General features: G+C 38.6%; 1 protein-coding gene across 40 annotated transcripts in view; it reads right to left on the bottom strand.

The window, feature by feature from the left end:
• LOC131543457 (receptor-type tyrosine-protein phosphatase delta) overlaps positions 1-9,555 on the bottom strand; it is a 336,697-nt gene extending 327,142 nt beyond the window's left edge. For 21 of the 40 annotated variants that reach the window (XM_058780793.1, XM_058780808.1, XM_058780795.1 and 18 more), the window contains exons 1-2: positions 9,356-9,555; positions 9,240-9,268 (exon numbers count right to left, since the gene is read on the bottom strand). The gene's annotated coding sequence lies outside the window, so the exon portion shown is untranslated. The remainder of the gene's footprint in view (positions 1-9,239; positions 9,269-9,355) is intronic. The other 19 variants (XM_058780817.1, XM_058780810.1, XM_058780811.1 and 16 more) reach the window with 4 other exon arrangements.
• Between the last annotated feature and the right edge of the window lie 4,804 nt (positions 9,556-14,359).

The following is a 14,359-nucleotide window of genomic DNA, read 5'->3' as shown; positions in this document are numbered from 1 at the left end:
ACCAACGAAAATCGTTCCAAACAAAGATCAAAGCAAAACTCAGCGGTGTTTTTACTAATCGGTACACTGAATGACTCGATTGACTCACTCATTAAGTTATTTGCTGATATCTAATGGCGGTTTGGTTTCACGTTTAAAAAGTATCATTGCATTTTTCCAACATTTCTTATTTGTAATTTCAAAAATGAATGTAAAACATTAATGTCATAACACAGTTTGTAATTTTAAATTATTTAATTTGATTTGGTGGAACAGTTCTACAACGTATTATAATAATTGACGTTATTAATCAAATGCAAGAGTTTATTTGAAAATATATGCCTTTTGAGGTGTTCATTTTAGTCTTGTTTATGTAAATGCATTTTTTTTATAAAATCACAAGTTAATTTTCATTATTTCTTGTAGGTGCAAAGAATAGCAGCTGATGTGGAGAAATGTTGGTTTCACTTTATTTTGATGGTCCATTTAACACATTCTATTGACTATAAGTGATGTTGCACCTACATTTCTACTGACTCTCATTAGAGTGTTAGTAGTGTATTAGTTGACTGGTAGGGTTAGGGTTAGATTAAGTTGACACGTTCTTGCAAAGTTACTTACAGTCAGTAGAGTGTCTGTTGGGAGATCATCACAATAAAGAGCTAGCAGATATGAAGCAGACAGTCTACTAATACTCTTATGAGAGTTTGTTGACATGTAGTTGCAACATTACTTAGAGTCAACAGAATGTTAAAAAGGGACCATCAAAATAAAGTGTTACCGAAATGTTTGATGCTTCAAGACTCTCTGAAGCTGATTATATTAGGTAATGTATTAATTCTGTTGTAAATCATTTGATAAACTTGTGTTTTAGATTACATTTTATATTGAAATACTGTATTGTAGGTTACATTATTGCTTATATGTATTAACTTCAGGTGCACCCGGTGACTTTTGACTAGGCCTATTCGAGGGTCACATGGTTGTGAATTCACACCTCAACTTTGTGTCTGGATTTGCAGTCGTATACAACTTCAGTCTGGCGTCCCGGGAGCAGGCGTCTTTTGCACACTTGAATTATTTCAAAGGTAACATGTTTTACTCGAGTAATTTCATTTGTGAAAAAGATTACTTATTTAGTTTAAGTACTGGTAAATGCTGATTGTATTGCATAAGTGGCATTTTTACATTTATTTTATTGAGCTAGTTTAATTCAATACTGAACTTTATTCTAAAGCGGTAACACTTTATTTCGACAGTCCACTTTACACATTCTACTAACAGTAAGTAACTTTGTAACAACATGTCAATTAGAGTATTAGTAGACCGTCTGCTTAATATCTTCCAACACTTTATTTTGATGGGTCCACAACATACAACATACTGACCATTAGAAACTTTGCAAGAATATATCAACTCATTCTACTAACCCTAAACCTACCCTACTGAGAGTTAGTAGACATGTAGTTACAAATTAATGAGAATTAGTTGACATATACTTAAAAAGTTACTTATAGTTAGTAGAATGTCTACAGTGGACTATTGAAATAAAGTGTAACATCTAAAGCTTTTGCTTGTTTTTATGTTGTTTTGTTGGAATTACAACACTCACGGGATATATGACGGATACACAGAGGCAAAACAAGTGGAAAGGTCTCAGAGAAGAGGGACAACCCGCTCATCTCAGAAAGTCGATGGACTTTCAGTATGTATTTATTAGTGGTGGGCATAGATTAATTTTTTTAATCTAGATTAATCTCACTGTAATCTTGGAATTAATCTAGATTAATCTAGATTAAAATGGCTCATTTGAATTCTGCCAAGTAGATCAGAATAAATTCACTACTAGTAGTAAACAACTAGCAGTCATCAAGAATTTAATATTGCTAATAACATTGAAGACATTGTATGATTATTCCTTAAAGATAAGGTTTTAATAGTTTTAGTAGTAGTAGCCTATTACCTTCTGCCCAATGTCTTCCAGTGAAACCAAACTTTTATTTTGACGGGTTGCCGTGAGGATAGATTTTCTCAAATGAAACGCTCGAATGCTCATGAAGTGACTCTCAGAGCAGTTCTGGAGATGTTGTTCATGTATTTATGTCCTCATTTAGTGAGGCGGCAGACGTTAATATCGCCGCAAGCGTCACGCGGTCTTCTGTATGAGTGAACAAACCCGCGCGTCTGCGCCATACATTAACACCGAGACACACAGAAGTCATATTTAAATAGACGTTTTGCAGCTTAATATTTACAAATAGGAGTGGGAGTGTGCTCACTTGTGTGTGTGCGCTTACGTTTGTTTGTTTGTGTGTGTGTGTGTGTGTGTGTGTGTGTGTGCGAACCGGGGCGGAACTCCGCTGTGCGCGCGATACAGAGAGCTTGACCATGTAACGTAGAGACAGAAATGACTTGCCGATTTCCATTGGGAAGCTTCTTAAAAATAAATTTTCCCTGAAGCGGCTTCGTAGCTGCATCCATGTTAGCACGCATACATACAGGTTCGAAGACTCGTTCTCGCCCCCTACAGTGCAAAGGTATACATCCGCGCTAAAATATCAAGGTGAAAGTCATCATAGCTTGCGTAATATAGTAGACCCAGCTCCCAACCCAACTTTGAGAATAGATTAACGGCGATATTTTTTTTATCGCCCGATAAGAGTCTCACGTTAACGCCGATAATGGCCCACCACTAGTATTTATTAAATTGTCTGTTGCAGGAATATTCTAAGTTTAATAGAACATAAGCTCAAACAACATAATTTGTGGTATAATGTTGATTCCAGCATTTCATTTTAATCTCTTTTTAACCAAAATTATACAAACTCTGTTGATTGACCTTCATTTTTATAGAAAGTTAATGTTCTACTCAGAATATGGCTTATTTTTTGTGAGATAATAGGTATGTGTAGTTATTTTGTGATGTTATGTAATTTTTATGTTAAGATTTTAACTGTTGAAAGACTGACATTTTTATTTTTACCAGAAAAAGCCTTGCAATGTCTTTCTGCCAGTTTTAATATATATTTATTTGCAACATCTTTGACTTGGTTTTTATTCATTTGTAAATGTATTAAGATAGTGCTCATGATAATGCATTTAAATCAGTATTTTACAGTTTACTGTTAAAATTATTATTTGCAGCATTTTCATTGTTAAATTATTAAAACATCATCTTGGATTTAGGGGTATTTAAAGGATTTTATTGGCAACTTTAGTTGGCAGGTAAATACTGTACTTTAGTGAGATAAACTACAAGTTTAATTAAATGTTACTGTAAAAATACTACAAATTACTGTATTACACATACAGCAATTAACTGTAATTTGCTTTGCAGTATTAATTTATTGTCACAAATCTGGTCTGCACTTCCGTTCATTCACCACCAGAGGTCACTCGCTGACCACATTGACTTTCACACCACACATCACAATGGACTCCAACTCCCATCACCCATTACTGATCACAGCTGTCACCAATCACTCATTGCACTAATCACACGCACACCCGATCCTACGCATACACTGATCACACGCTCTATTTAAACCCTGGACTTTCCTTCCGTCGGGGCTGAGCATTCTGTCACGGGGCTGACGAGACGTGAGACGTGCGGATCCATCTGCAGACTTTTGAGCAGAGACGTGGTCATAACAGGCAGGGTCAAACAATGGCAAACAGGTATAACATGGGCGAGACAAAGAGTAAACAAAGACAAGCGTGGGTTGACGATCGGCGTACAGTATCCAAAGGGGCGAGACAGGAGAGGTAATCCAAAACGTTAGCTATAGTCCAGGCAGGGGAAACAATCCGAACAGAGGCAGGGCTAGGCAAGGCAAGACTAGGAAAACTGACGTTTTGGATTACCTCTCCTGTCTCGCCCCTTTGGATACTGTACGCCGATCGTCGACCCACGCTTGTCTTTGTTTACTCTTTGTCTCGCCCATGTTATACCTGTTTGCCATTGTTTGACCCTGCCTGTTATGACCACGTCTCTGCTCAAAAGTCTGCAGATGGATCCGCACGTCTCACGTCTCGTCAGCCCCGTGACAGAAGTCAATGTGGTGAGCGAGTGACCTCTGGTGGTGAATGAACGGAAGTGCAGACCAGATTCGTGACATCTATAATCCATTTTACAGCAATTGACATAATTTTTATAAGATTTTATTAGCAACTTTTTTGCCAGTAACATCTTGTAAATTCTACAGTACATTTTTTTACAGTGCGGGACACTTTTTGTGTCACTCACACGAATAAAAACATAGCACGATCAACCATGGTGGAGATAAGTACAATTCCTGCTTTGTACCTGTTGTGAAATCCTGCTGGGAAAGCCAACTGATCCTGCATTAATGTGTGTTACAATTTATTACTGTATATACACTGATATTACTTTTTTTTTTTTATATATATATATATATATATATATATATATATTATTGATAGCAGCATCTCTGTAGCCATGCTAATAAAATACAACTACCACTACAACTGATTTGAATTGTTTTCTATGCTCCAGACCTGTATCATAACAGACGGCTACAATAATGCTCTCTTCCATTTTCTGATTCAACTGGGCATGTCAATAAGATCTTCGCTGATTGGCTTGCACGAGAACGATTCATGCGAATTTTCTGCTCGAGTTGAAATTTTTGAACTAGTGCAGAAGACGCGAATGAGCCGAATATCACACGTTTGTGTCATTTGCATCACCCGGAGCGAATTTGCCTCTATTCGCATCTTTGCATTGACTTTGTATGTAATCTACTCACGCAGATAATTATATTCGCATTTAGTGTGAACACATCGTAACTAACTTTACCCTAGCCAAAATGGGATCTTTGAAGATAACAATTTAATAACTACAACTTCAGACATCCTTCATACTGGAAATTCACCTGTGTGGTAAAGATAGAAGGATGAAGTCGATGAACAAGCTGGGTCTGACCTAGAGCCTCTGGGGGAAATGTCTCTCACACAGGTTGTTGATCCATCCTCGGTGTCTCCTACAGATGATCATTCCTGTATGTGTCTGGATACAGGCCTCTATCTCTTCATATCTTATCCTGTCTGTTTCCTCCATCGTGAGATCAGGACTGCTGATGGCACCACTGCCAGAGGACACTCATGAATAAAGCTCATGGGATCTGCTCTGAACCCAAACCCCCTGAGCACTGATGATGGCACCAAATGATCATGTGTGTTTCCTCAAACTCGTTCATAGTCGGACATCTACGCCAAACTTCACACAATCACACAACCCATTGGGACGCTAGCTCTTGCACTCTAGCGAGGAAGAGCGGGCCAAGATTATCTCACTCTACTGCGTCTGAGTCATCGCGCAGTATGGAGTTATTTCATGGGATGGGTGGAGTCATCTTAGCTAGTGGGTGGAGTTATCTCAGCTGGGGCGCGTGTGTGGAGTGTAGAGAACATATGGACAGGATGTCGGTGTGTCATAGGAGAGAGAGAGAGAGAGAGAGAGAGAGAGACAGGTAGAGGTTGTGTTTAATTAGTCTCATCAGCGCAAAGGTGGAGCAGGTGAACGGAAACATGACTATCCACGCCTGCCGTCCTCACACACTTTCTGATTTCATCGTTGTTCATCCTTGTTTCATGCTATCGCTCATTCCTCATTATTTCACTCGAGTCGAGGAGAGCAGATGGTCGATCACACAGTGAGACCAGCCTGCCGTCCACCTCCACCCCCCCGTTTCAGTTTTAATGTGCTTTATTAGCATGACAAATAACAGTACATTCATACTGCCACAGCAGATGCAGCTTAGCTGCTGACAATGAAAACCAACAAGAAAAAATAACATTAGCGATGAGAAAAGAGCTCAGACAAATGAAACGTATCAGCACTAATAATAATGCTCATAATTAAGTGACAGATACACACAGATCAGCAGCGCTGGGGAAGACGTGCATGACGTCATCAGATGACGCAGGGAGCGAGTAACCCATTGCTTGTTTCACAAGTTCATCTGCTCATCCTGTCCTGACAAATGTGGCTCGCTGTTCTTGAAGGAGGGGCTCAGTCCTGTGATTCTGCTCCAGCTCTGAGCAAACACCCCAGACTACAGAACTGGATAAGAATGAGGTGCTGCAGAGACGGCCATCGACTGCTGCTCACATACGCTTGTGATGATGATTGACAGGTTGACTACATTTAGAACTTCATTAAGAACTTCATTAAATTCCCGCCATAAAGCACAAAAGACTATTTTCAAATAAGTATTGCATGTTATTTATTTCTTTTTCTAATTTATTTTTTCCCCCTAATTATTTGATTTATTGACAAATGCAATTACAATAAATATAAACAAACAAACAAACAATTATGCTTGGGGGGGGGGGGGGTATTTTGACTTCTAAACACTATTTGTCTGTCAGCTGATTTACTTGTCTGTCACAAGAATGTACTGTCTTCGAACAAATATTGATTTACATTTTTTTTCAGCCAATATTCATATGCATCATTAATTTAATTACTTAACATTGTGCAATTAATTAGAATTGTTTTCAATTGACAGTCCTGATAAGAATTATTTTTCAACAATCTTACATTTAAATGTGTAATGCATATCTGTCAGGTGTGGAGAAAAAAAAAATGTTCATGTAAATAAAAGTATGTTGTTATTATCTTTTGGTTTTCAGTTGAAAATGTAAAGAATCTCATGATGCCTCTTGCCATATTCAACCTGAGGATCCTCAGCAATTTTTTTTTTTTTTTCATTATGTACATAATTTCATTTAATTATTTGTTCTTTCTGCCTGCATATATGATACAGACAGACAGACAGATAGACTTTCAGTTATGCTTTCATTTTAATGTGTTTATTTTTATGACAAATATTTGGCTTGCCAATTTTAATTAACTGAAAAGACTGACACAAAATAAAACTAAAATCAAAGTACAGCAATAGTGGAGAGTCAAATCAAGTATGAAAAAATGGACTGGGCAATCTCCATTAATAATCATAATACAAAAATAAAAGTTTTAGATGGCTTTTGGTTTAGATGTTGCACCAATGTGTGAGCTACTCAGATGCTGCTCATTTACACTCCACAGAGAGAAACAGAAACACACACATACATATTTATGATGGAAGTGAAGATCCTGAAAACGTCAAACAGCAAGTAGGTCAAATCACCTGTCACTACACCCCAATATAAACAGAGAGTGTGTGTGTGTGTGTGTGTGTGTGAGAGAGAGTGAGTGAGTGAGAGAGAGAGAGAGTGTGTGAGTGAAAGAGAGAGTGTGTGTGAGAGAGAGAGAGAGAGAGAGAGAGAGTGTGCCTGTACTGGTTTTTGTGGTTTACGGGCACAAAATTTGTATAATAACATAGGTATGACAGAGGTATTACAATTTGAAGGTGGTTTATGAGGACACTGCCTATGTCCCCGTAAATCAAAAGGCTTAAAAAACATACTAAATGGTGTTTTTATTTTAATCTAAAAATGTAGACAGTCTCCTGTAAGGGGTAGGTTTAGGTGTAGGACAATAGCACATACAGTAAGTACAGTATAAAAACCATTACGCCTATGGAGAGTCCCCGTAAACCACTAAAACAAACGCGCGTGTGTGTGTGTGTGTGAGAGAGAGAGAGAGAGAGAGGGCTGATGCTCAACAGAATGACATAACTGCACAAAATGAGTGTGCGGTATGAGAGTAACCCACACACACACACACACACACGGTGAAATATTCAGGCTGTGGCGTTTAAACGGTCAGAACAAATAGAGCTCAAACGCGAACGCTTTCATGTCACCGCACGTGCTATTAAACACATTTAAAGATGTTCACAGACTCAGCAAGCGCTGCACATCTCAAACTCAGAAACATCAGCCTTCTCGCCGTTTGCATGAACATCTGAGCCGTTAGCAGCTCTTCCCCTAAAAACATTTTCCAATTGAGTTTTTATCTTTCTTTCCGCTTCAAGCTTTAAACAGCCCAGCGCTCCGAGCAGAGAGCCGTGGGCGTTATCCACGGAGAGAACATGCCTTATCCCGATCCACGAGCCCACCGCCGCTCCGGCGTGATCACACACACACACACACACACACACACACACACAGTCCCAAATCCCACTGTTCTGTAAGCCGCCGCTTTACAAAAAAAGCCATCAAACCGGAGAGAACGGATCAACTACAGTCCAGACGCACTCAACAACACTAGAAAACACAGACACCACTGCTGAGTAAAGTCTTAGTGTGTGATGATGATGATGATGATGATGAAGGTGCGGAGCAGCAGCTGTCTTTAATTAAGAGTGCTTGCTGATTGAGCTCAGAGTCATTAATGTGAACAGAAATAATGAATTCACATCACAAAGCACACGAGACACTGACGAGAACAGATTCGACTGAGATCAGCAAAACCCGTCCTCAAGAGTTCAGGATGACCACAAACTCCGTCAAACACACGCCGCTATTTATGCAAACGAGCACAATTAATCAAACCTCTGGCCATTTTAATGAAGATGGTAATTATTTATGCTACAAACGGGAACTAAACAAAAGTCATTCATTTTTGTCATTTTGAATAAATAAATAATGCATGTAGTTTGATGATCATCCAAATGAGAACGACCCCAGACAGAGGTTCTGACAGATTTATCTCACTTCTGGAGACAAATTTGTCCCGAATTATAAACGCACACACACACACACACACACACACACACACACACACACATTTGGACCAGGGACTGGAGTTTGTGTCCCACCAAAGCTTTTCTGTCTGATCAGACAATTTTCATCATCATCATCAGAGACCCAGAAATCCCATGACCAACTGCAGCAGCACCACTGACCCAGAACACACACACACACACACACACACACACACACACACACACTCACACTCATCAGATGTAAGTTTGTGCTCATCTCACACTCACAGCGGCTGATCTGTGTCTCACTACAGCTTTTCTGACATTTTTATCATCATCATCATCATCATCATCATCACCATAAGAGACACAGATATCCCACAACAACAACAAACCTGAAACACACACACACACGTCCTGCACGCATGTCCGGTTCACACACACACACACACACACACACACACCTGACATAACAACACTCACGAGTCTGAGCTCATATCTCTCACACACACTCTATCTCTCTGTCTCTCTCTCTCACTCACACACACACATACACACACACACACACACACACACTAAGAGTTTCTGCACAAATGTCCCGATCACAAACACACACTTACAGAGAGTGAAAGTATCTGTACTTACTCCAAACGCTGAAGATCACAAAGCACTGACTGAAACACACGAGAGAAACACACAATCATCATTAGGGCACGAGGAAGATGAGGAGGATAAAGATGAAGAGCATGATGAAGACTCACCCAAAAGCCTTCAGAGGAGCGCTGAGTATCCGGAGGAAGGTTTTATGTCTTTCTGTCACTCCAGCCAGAAACAGCCGCGATGAGGAGGATGAGGATGAGGATGAAGAGCGTCTTATTCCACACACTGACAATCAGCCGCGATCAGCCGCGCGTCCGACGCACGCGAGCATCACAGAGAAACGCGCGCGCGCGGAGAGGAGATACCTGACTTTGTGTGTGTGCGTGCGCGCGCGCGCGCGTGTGTGTGTGTGTGTGTGTGCGCGCGAGACTGACGCGCGCACCTGCAGTTCCGCCGCGCGCCGCCGGATGGCCGCGCGCCGCACATCCCAGATCAAACACCTCCTTCTGATTCATACGGACCATGACATTTCATATCGACTGAGCAATTGATTTAGTCTTTATCTTTTATCTGTTTAGAAGAACAAAAGCGAAATCAGCTGTTTATTTCAAAACTTAACTCTTAAAAAACAAATAGTGATTACTAAGGCTTGCAGGACAATAAAACATGTTCTGAGATGGTTCTGCTAATGTCCCCATTAAGTTATGAAAATGTTTGTTCTCTTTTTTTCTTTTTTTTTGCATTTTTATCTTGGCTATACAAACGTTAAGCGAACGTTCCATTTAATCATTTTGCAAACATTGTGGGAATGTTACTTTTGAATGTTCTCTCAACGTTCTGAAACATTAAAAAAAAAAAAAGATCCCTCACGTACATCTCTGAGATGTCTGATCACTTTATCTGGAAACAAACATCTGATAGACGTCTGTAAGATGTCAGTTTTACATACATTCTATTTCATAAACATCTTAAAGACATCTTTTAAATATCTATTTAACATCTTGGAAACGTTCTATAGATGTATTGCAGGTAAGCAAACACTCTAAAAATGTGTCTTGCGGATGTCAAATAGACGTCTCCGTGATGTATGTGTGCCATCAGGGCAAACAAAAAGTGTGGGTGTATCACTATGATTTTATAGACATGCACCAGAAGTTCTGCTTCTTAAATTATTTAGTAATCATTCAGTGTAAAGTGAGGCGGTTTAAAGCGTGCTCAGAGCTGTGATGATGACGCTTCTCATTGTGTTTCACAGATGAGGTGAAGATTCAGCAGCGTCTAAAATAGAAAACAATGAAAAGGCAGTTTTTACCTCACACACCTGCAGAAGGGCCTCAGCACAGTGTGTGTGTGTGTGAGACTCTTCAGGTCAGCCGGTACACACACACACACACACACACACACACACACACACACAGATGGACATGCCACTTAGCGGTAGCGTCTGAAGAGAGAGCAGAATAATGTCAGACAGACACAGACGGCTCATTTCTCTCTCTATTAATGACGTGTGCATTATATTGTGTTTGAATGTGAGTCAGAGTCTCATTTTTTTTTTTTTAAAAGGGCCCCGACAAAGAGTTTTAATTGAACGCGAGTCCAGGAAGTGAACATCTGATTCCAGCGCGGCTCGTTTGCCTTTATTCGCTGCTCAACAACTCAAACACATGACTGCAAGGGCCGGTTTAAATTTAGAAAGAGCTCAGGAAGGAGAGAGAAATACAGTTACAGTGTCTGGCATGCTGGAGATGGGCTGTGTTTGGCTGCAGGGCAGCAGCTCCTGAACAAACAGCAAACAAAGCGCCGGCCGGATCACATGTGCTCCAGCTCCCAGCATCCTCTGCTCTGGTCACTTCTGTCCCTCTCCTTATTCATCTGGATACAGACCTGTGAAACTCTGTCATGAGCCACGAATGCCTCGTTGCGTCTTGAATCTGGGTCACGCATAAGAAGGGAAAAATTCAACTGCACGAATTTAATAAACTACTGCTGGGTTTCTCTCTCCTTTGTCATCATCTCGGCTTAATATTTGCGTTAAAAATCTAACTGGTGTAACTCGAGCTCGCAATCTCAGCATGTTAACCGCACACAGAAACAGCACATTCACGAGAACTGTGCCTGAAATCAGCAGATGACTTTAATGTTTCAGACGTTTGTGTCGTTTATAATCACTGGCTGCATGATATCAGACACTAGACCGGACAGCAGGTTAAAAGTTAACATGAAACCCTGTCTACAGGCCACTGAACTTCCTTAAGGTGACGCATTTCAGAGTGAAACATGATCGAGGATGGAGACAGAGCGTGAAAAAAAACAAGCACACTTTAGCATAATATTAAATATAGTACACTGTAAAAAATAATTGTAATTTTAACTGTAAGATATTGTAAAAACTAAAAAGAAACTGTTAATAGGTTAACAGTAAGTTGTCGTACTATATACAGGGAAAAACTGTAAAAGATCTAACCAGACATTTCATGTAATTTTACAGGAAAATGCTGTTAATAGTACAGTTTTTAGAAGTAAAAAAGAACAAATAAATGTATAATTTACAGTCAAAAATTGGAAACTGATATTCCCAGAATTCCCTGCATGACACTCCGCATTTGAATGTGTTTTGTTAAAATAATCATGTTTTTTTAATAGTTTTTGTTATCAGTTATGTACATTCGGGCTTTATGTTAGATCTTCTGTTGTTTAATGAAAGTTTATTGCATTAAGTATCACGTGTGTCACCATGATGGTGTTTTGTGTTTGCATGAATGACTCTGTGCACCTTCTGTATATTAGTATATATTTCTGCTTGTGGCGAAGCTACTTGTGATGAGCTTTGATTCTTCATGTGGCTTTCTCTTTTACCACTTGCATTATTATGGTGGTTGTCAGTATGTTAAAGGTACAAAACAGATTTTAATAGCAGTGTGCGTTGTTGAATTTACTGGTTTACATTCAAATTTTCTTGTTTGTAAATTACAGTTTTATACTGTACAATTTACAGTTTTTGGCCGTAAATGTGTTTACAGTTTTTCTGTATTTTTTACAAAATTATTCTGGCAACCACAGCTGCCAAAATCATTTTGTAAAAACTACATACTTGTTTTTACAGTGTAGCTACTTAAGTGCAAACTGAATGTAATTATTTCACATTAACTTGAATGTTAATTGTATTTATATTACCTAAGTGCAATTACTTGTTAGAACAACTAGGACTTAAATACATCTTTACATGAAATTTCATAATGACTTGAAATATGGTTGAGGTACTGCTGAATGTACTGACAAGCATTTATTATAACCTAAAATATACTTTAATGGCATTTCTATTGAAACGTGTGTGTCACCTGTTTAAATATATTTGTATATTAGTGCTATTTAAAATGTGTTAACTTTAATGATCGCTTTAGTCAACATCTCAGAATAAGTGTACTTCTTTAAACACAACAAAAGGTAATTACAAAAATGATTTAAAATGTACTTTTAAGTAAACCTTTAAATTTGACATTTAAAAGTGTACTTAAGTGTGTTTAGAAAGATAGTCATGAAAGTGTCTAACTTAAGTGGCCTTTTATTTTTATTGAATATTACTAAAATAAAAAAAATAAATAAAAAACACTTAAGTGACTTAATGAGAGACACGTTCATGACTATGTTTCTAAACAGACTTAAGTACACTTTTATCTGCAAATGCATTTTTTTTTTTAACACTTAAAGATTTGAAGTACACTGCACGTGCACATTTAATACAATTAAGCACTTTTTTTTTTACAAGGGCTGAATGCAAATTTACTAAATCGGTGCCTAAATTAGCTTTTTGGCTAATGGTTGACACTGAAGTCTGTGCTGCTTAAGTGATGTCAGTGAGAAACCGTGTATCAGGAAAGGAGCAAGTCATTTCAGTCAAATCTCTGGGAAAACACTCCGCCTTACTTCGCTGACAAAGTTTTGCTCCCAGAGGTAGCAGCAGTTGCCAGAAAACACCTGATCTGCTGCCGACGTACTTTGCATCTGAAAATATCCACATTGTTAATGACATTCTGTGAAGTTTGTCTAGCAACCATTAGTCGCTTGCCAATAAAAATCTCTAATGACTTAATGCTTAGATGTCTGTCTCTTTCTGTGGCAGCGTTCTGTGAATACTGAACAAACACCTGCGCTCTGAAGCGCCATCAGGATTCTAGCGGCTTCCACACAGTCTTAATTGTGGAGGCTTCACATGCTGAGCGCTTCTCAACTAAACATTTATATTCCCAGCCTTCTCCTGCACTCTGCGAGACGCTGTCACGCTCTTTCTCTTGGCTTTGAGAGCTGAGTCGTCCTGACCCATTGCTCTGCTTTTACACATCATATGCATATCTGAGCTGAGATATTATAAAAAAAAAACAATGGTTGGAACTCGAGCTAAGCAAAGCACGTCTCACTCACTGATAAATCATTAACACTGATTGAGTAAATAAATCTGAGGGTTATTCAGGATTTCCTCTCAGATGTTTGGTCAGATGTACTGGATAAATGTATAGCGATTATACAAAGAAGAGCAGCCAACACGACGCGTTTACTGTGACTATAACGTTGATCTGTCTGTTTTGGACATTTGCCTGTGTGAGTAGGGCTAGTCTCTCTAGGAACGTTTTGGACGTACATTGGTTTTGATGAGGAACATTGGAGGAGAAAATCCTGGATGTTCTTTGTTGCCAAACTGATTTCTTGTGAGTGATAGTTTAACTCTGTTACCCTAAAAAAAAAAAAAAAAAAAAAAAAGTGTCAAAGTTGTCAATTCAGTTGAGTCTCAAACTGCAGTTTGAAAAGATTCAAACCTCATATAAAACAATTGTAAAATATAAAAGCTCATAGAAGATTTAGCTGACCTCCTGAGGTTCACAGTCAACATTTGCTAAGCAGCTCCTTTAATGTTTTTGATATCATTTCACAATTACTTCTACTGTATTTGAAATATGGTTAAAGTATGTACTGACTAGCATTTACAATCAACTAAAATATAATGTGTTTAAACTCTAATGAAATATATATTGAAATGTTTGTCTTATAAATTAAATACATTTAAATGCATTTAAAATAGATTAGCTTCACATACATTATGATTTAGTACGTGAAACGCATCAAAATAAGTGTGCTTCTTTAAGCCTTGAGAAAACATTAAAATGATG

This window comes from Onychostoma macrolepis, chromosome 07 (genome assembly GCF_012432095.1).
Source record: "Onychostoma macrolepis isolate SWU-2019 chromosome 07, ASM1243209v1, whole genome shotgun sequence".
NCBI lineage: Eukaryota > Metazoa > Chordata > Actinopteri > Cypriniformes > Cyprinidae > Onychostoma > Onychostoma macrolepis.
Note: the sequence above shows the minus strand (reverse complement) of the source record. Positions and strands in the feature narration are given on the sequence as shown.